This window comes from Gossypium hirsutum, chromosome D13, assembly GCF_007990345.1.
Source record: "Gossypium hirsutum isolate 1008001.06 chromosome D13, Gossypium_hirsutum_v2.1, whole genome shotgun sequence".
Taxonomy (NCBI): domain Eukaryota; kingdom Viridiplantae; phylum Streptophyta; class Magnoliopsida; order Malvales; family Malvaceae; genus Gossypium; species Gossypium hirsutum.
This window is the reverse complement of record NC_053449.1, coordinates 17,039,873-17,045,605: the sequence shown is the minus strand read 5'-3', so window position 1 is coordinate 17,045,605 and position 5,733 is coordinate 17,039,873.

Sequence of the window (5,733 nt, the reverse complement as noted above, 5' to 3'; positions counted from 1 at the left end):
GTATCACAACTATATATTGCAACAACATATCCCAAAACATTCATTCATTATGGTTTTTTTATTCTTTTTTATTCATTATGTTAGAATATTTCTCTTAAATCACTGGTACTTGTTTGATTAGTTACTAGTTCCTATCGACTATTGAATTGATTCATGTACTGAATAAATTTAGTGAGGAATTGACCAACTATATGGTTTGGTAGATTTGAGGTTTTAAATTCATATATATTAATTAGTAGTTAAAATCACAACCAGTTCAAATAATGGTTATTTTTGTATCTATAGATGGTGCAAATAATGTCTAGTCAAATCTTTTGGAGTGTTTTATTAAATTTTAACTTGACTAGAATTTACAATATTTCGATATCAGAACTTCATAAATTTGTGTGTTTTGTGAGGAAAATTTAAGTTTTATGCATCAAGATTTTAAAATCATATAAACTTCTAACGGTCTTACAAACAATATTTTATAACTGTGATGCTACTACCATCATTTAATAATATTATTATTAAAAAGGAAGAAAAAAACATTGTTTCCAACTTGGCAGGTTCAACATTTGATACCTAAAATCCTATCTTCTGCATATATTTTATCAATGTATTTTTCCTTAACTACGTGCTAAGTCTTGGTTACTTGAAAAAATAAGCTTACATTTTAGCATTTCCTTGTTGTATACGCATGTAAGCTCATTTTAGCCTAATTTTCGGTTTCAGATGATTACCTTATCCCTTTTGTTAGAAAGTTGATAAATCTCATATGTCATTTGCCTCTTTTTAATAGGTTTTATTTACTTAGATGCTCATATTGAATTGCATCAATTATGCCTTGTAGTTTCTAATATATACATTTATATATAGAAATAATTAATTAAAGCATGTATAGGTCAACTCTTTATGCCATGAAATTAATGCAAATATACTTTTGTTTCTTTCCTTGTACTTTATGCAATGAAGTACTCCACTTGAGCTTATGATGATATCTTTTTATAGTAAGATGAGCTATTATTTGGTTGATGGTGTTTATTTTATTTTGTATTCAAATTTGGGATGTTAAATATGTATGCCTAAGAAAATGAATGATCAAAATTCACTATTAGTACTTGTACTTTAGCAAGCTTTCAAATCATGCTGCCATAGCCAATCATATATGTATTTAGAAATTAAGTCTACTCTTTTTTATTTTTTATATATTAATTGAGTTTTTACGATTTCAGGACTTTAGATTTTATGACAATGGCTAGTTCAAACACTTCAATACATGTGGGTGATGGATTTAATATATATGAAAGTGATCTCAAATGTCAAAAGTCTACTACTTCAAAGGTGTGAGATGAAATGACAAAGCTTGAATGTGAGAACAAAGACAAGTTGAAGGCATAATGTAATCATTGTAAGAGTATCTTTTCTGCTAAATTTTCTAGCGGAACCTCCCTGTAACACCCCTTACTCGTATTCGACACCGAAATAGGGTACGAGGCATTACCATAACACATACACTAGTAAACATATTGAACCGAGTTATAAAATTTCATCTAAAGTAAAATTTTCAAATTTTTAACATACGTTTATAATTCTTCACTATATATCCTCAAAATATTATATTCATAATAAATAGGGCCTACTAGACCCGATACATTCTCATGCAATTCAATGCTTCATTTCCTTTTCATTCATTTCACAATTTCTCATGCTTACAATTCAAATCATATCGCTAGCAATTTCCTTTTAATTCACTTACAATTCAATATCGTTAAGATCAATACTAATACGTATTTACCATTTAACTCAATGTTTATCGATTATACCATTCATTAACACATCGATGAAATTCTCAATTTTGCAATGAAAATATCACTTTAGCTTAAATAACAACATCAATTCAACTCATTATCCCCTTTTTCGTCATTTTTCACTTCAAATATGAACTTACTATTTCATTACCTTTCTATACCCGTTTCCTATGCATATCACACAAGACATAAGCATGTCATTCAACCATAGTCGCAAGCTAGTGCATTTAAACATAATTCTTTTTGGAACTAACCACATGATAAACCGTTTCACTAGAGATTACATAATTTAAATCTTATCACCCCTTTCTTGATCACACGCATATTTCCATTTAGGCATTTACCATTTCAATGCATAACTTATAAGTTTAACGTGGCATAATCCAGTCACAACTTGGCCAAAGCCTAAGCAAATACACCAAATATGTTAGCCAAATAAACATATAGCATAAGCATTATAAGCATGGATGAGCATAACATTTGTTCATGTATCAAACTTACCAACATGAGTTAATTAATAAACCATTCATGACATTACTTCATGCCAAATAATATACCAAATATACCATACACACATACTATGAAACTTTATTTTCCCACATGAGCTTAAACCATGACCAATAATGCACAAATATAAGCGTCATTTCTATTTCATCGTTATCAATTTTAATCGAACATATGACTAATTATACACAAATAATTCATATCTTTTCCAATTTTCCTCCTCCTCCTCCTCTCCATTCCACATCTTTAATGTGTATAACACACTTAAACCACATTATCCATACTTTCACTATTTTCCTGTATGTAAATTCAACCTGTCTGTCTGAGTCAGAGTCACTAATTTATTTATATCTCGAGCTAGAAAGCTCCAAATTAAGATCCGTTAATTTTCCCCAAAACTAAATTCATATATATTTTTACCACAAAATTTTCGTAATTTTTGGGCCAATCCAATAAGTACAGTTTATTCTTTAAAGTTTCCCCTGTTTCACTGTTCGACAGTTCTGACCCTCTTTACTAGAAATTAATTATCTCATTGTACAAAATTTGCATAATGTTCTCGTTTGTTTATTTTGAAAATAAACTGATTCAGGATTCTCAATATATAAAATTTAGCCCATAATTATTTTTGTACAATTTTTAATGATTTTCAAAAGCCAGAATAGGGGATTTTGAAATCATTTTGGCCCTGTCTCACTAAAATTCAAATATCTCGTAATGTAAAACTCTTTTGATGCTGTGTCTGTTTTATGTAAAAATATACTCATTAAGCTTTAATTTCATATATTATTCAGCCTCTAATTCAATTTTCACCAGTTTTGGTGATTTTTCAAAGCCACACAACTACTGTTATTCAAAACTGTTTTATTTCTAAATTTACTCTTTAATAGTTTCATTACTTCATATCATCTTACTCAAGGGTCAATTAAATATCGAACCCAATATTCATCATGTAATCTTATTCATTTCACATGTACTTTCACTTGTCCAGTTTCCCCGATGAACACTTCGAAATATTAACCGTTACTCGGTGGAATCAGCACTTAGCAACCAACTTATATTCAGTGATACGGGGAATCAACACATAGAACCCCTTTCACAATCAAGGATACAGTGGAATCAGCACTTTGCAACCACCTTTAGAATCAATAATTATGGGAATCAACACTTAGTAACCTCTCGGGGAATCTACACTTAGTAACCCCTTTTTGATTAGTGATTCGAAAAATCTGCACTTAGCAACCCCTTTTTGATCAGTGATTCGGGGAATCTGCACTTAGCAACCCCTTACATTCAATGAATCCTGGTCTAATCTGAGTTTTCAATCGGGAACCTTATTTTACAACATTTTACCAACTTTTTCAAATTTAACCACATTTTTGTAATCTACATCAAATATTTATTCTATATTCAATCATATCTCAGCAATATATTAAATAAAATTAAAACAATGCATTATTCACATGCAAACTTATTTAACACTCACATTATTCAATTTAGTCCAAAAATCATACTTTGGAAAATTACATTTTTGCCCCTAAAATTTCAAAAAATTACGATTTTTCCCCTAGGCTCATAAAATAATTTTTATTCAATTTCCTTGAATTTTAGGCCTAGCCAAATCATTTTCATAACTATAGTAGTCCACAATTTTCACTTATTCACACACTTACACACATTTTACAATCTTTTTACAAACTAGTCCTTTTATGCATTTTCACCTAAAATCACTTAGTAAAAGTTGTTTCTCTTGCCATAAACATGCATAATCTACCATTAACCATAAAAATACACAATTTTATAACATGGTTCAAAACCTAGACCTTCATCATATCTCAAATAAATGGTAGAAATAAATAAATCCTATTACAAGGATTTCAAAAACGTGAAAATCATTAATAACGGGGCTAGAACGGACTTACAATCGAGCTTGGAAGCTTGAAAAACCCTAGACATGGTTTCTCCATGCAAATTGACGGCCCCTACCTTGAATATGGACAAAAATTGGCTTTTAATTTTATTTTTAATTCATTTTAATTACTAAATGACTAAAATACCCTTAATGAAAAATTGTGAAAACATTCCTAACCATGTCCATTTTTGTCCACCAACTTAACCAATAGTCTAATTACCATATAACGATCTCCAATTTAAAATTTCAGAACAATTGGACACTTCTAACATGTAGAACTCAATTTTTGCACTTTTTACAATTTAGTCCTTTTTACTAAATTGAATGCTCAAACGTTGAAATTTTCGAACGAAATTTTCATGAAATTATTCTGTGAAAATTTAGACCATAAAAATATAAGAAGAATAAATTTTCCTCGTCAAATTTGTGGTCCCAAAACCACTATTCCGACTAGGCCCAAAATTGGGTTGTTACACTCCCATTTAAGACATCATCTAAATAGTTGTTTGAAAAAAATCAATAAGGACATCATTCAATACACCATAGCCACTCAACCATCCTTAGGAGGTGGTTAATCTATAAAAATCTACAAGTTTGATGCTGGTAAGTGTCATTGAGCTATTTCTCCTTTTCTTGTGTGTGGCTGACATTCATTTAGGATGGTTGAAGAACCAAGATTTAGCTACATGATGAGTATTTCTAGTCTTAATTTTAAGAATATATGTATACAAACAACTACTATGGATTTCCTGATGTATTATACAAAAGAGAGAGATCACGTTAAAGAAGAGTTGGCTAAAGCACCTGGTTTAATTTTTCTAATTTCTAATAATTGATACTCTGAGCATACTAATGATGAATACATTTGCATTACTTCTCATTGGGTTGACAAAGCTTGGAAGTTACAAAAGAGAATCATAAGGTTTAGAGCTTTATCTCCACCGTATAATGGTTTGAACATAAAGGATGAATTTTTTTTATGTTTATCTCAGTAGGGTATCGAAAAATATTTTTAGCATCACTTTGGATAATGCTTCTTATAACGATGTTATGGTTTCTTATCTAAAATATCATTTTCGTGCGAACCATGCTATTTTGTGTGGTGATATTTTTCTTTTCAAGTTAGATGTTGTGCACATATATTGAATCTTATAGTTAAAGCTGGTTTGGAACTTGTTGATGTTGTTGTTGGTAAGATTCGAAATGGAATCAAGTACATAAAAAAGTCGGGAATTCATAGGAAAATTTTTGATGATGTGGCCGACAAAAGCTTTTATTTGAATGTGACTAAAAAGTTGTGCCAAGATGTGTGTGTGAGATGAAATTCTACTTATTTGATGCATGAATCTACTCTTTACTATAAATATGTGTTAGATTATTGGGGTCAATAGGATAAATATTATCAAATATTTGCACTTTATAATGAGAAGTGGAATAATGGTTCTATTTTGTAAAATTTTGAAAGATTTTATGATGTGACGTGTTTTTTCTAGTTCTGATTATCCAACGGCTAATCTTTATTTTAGA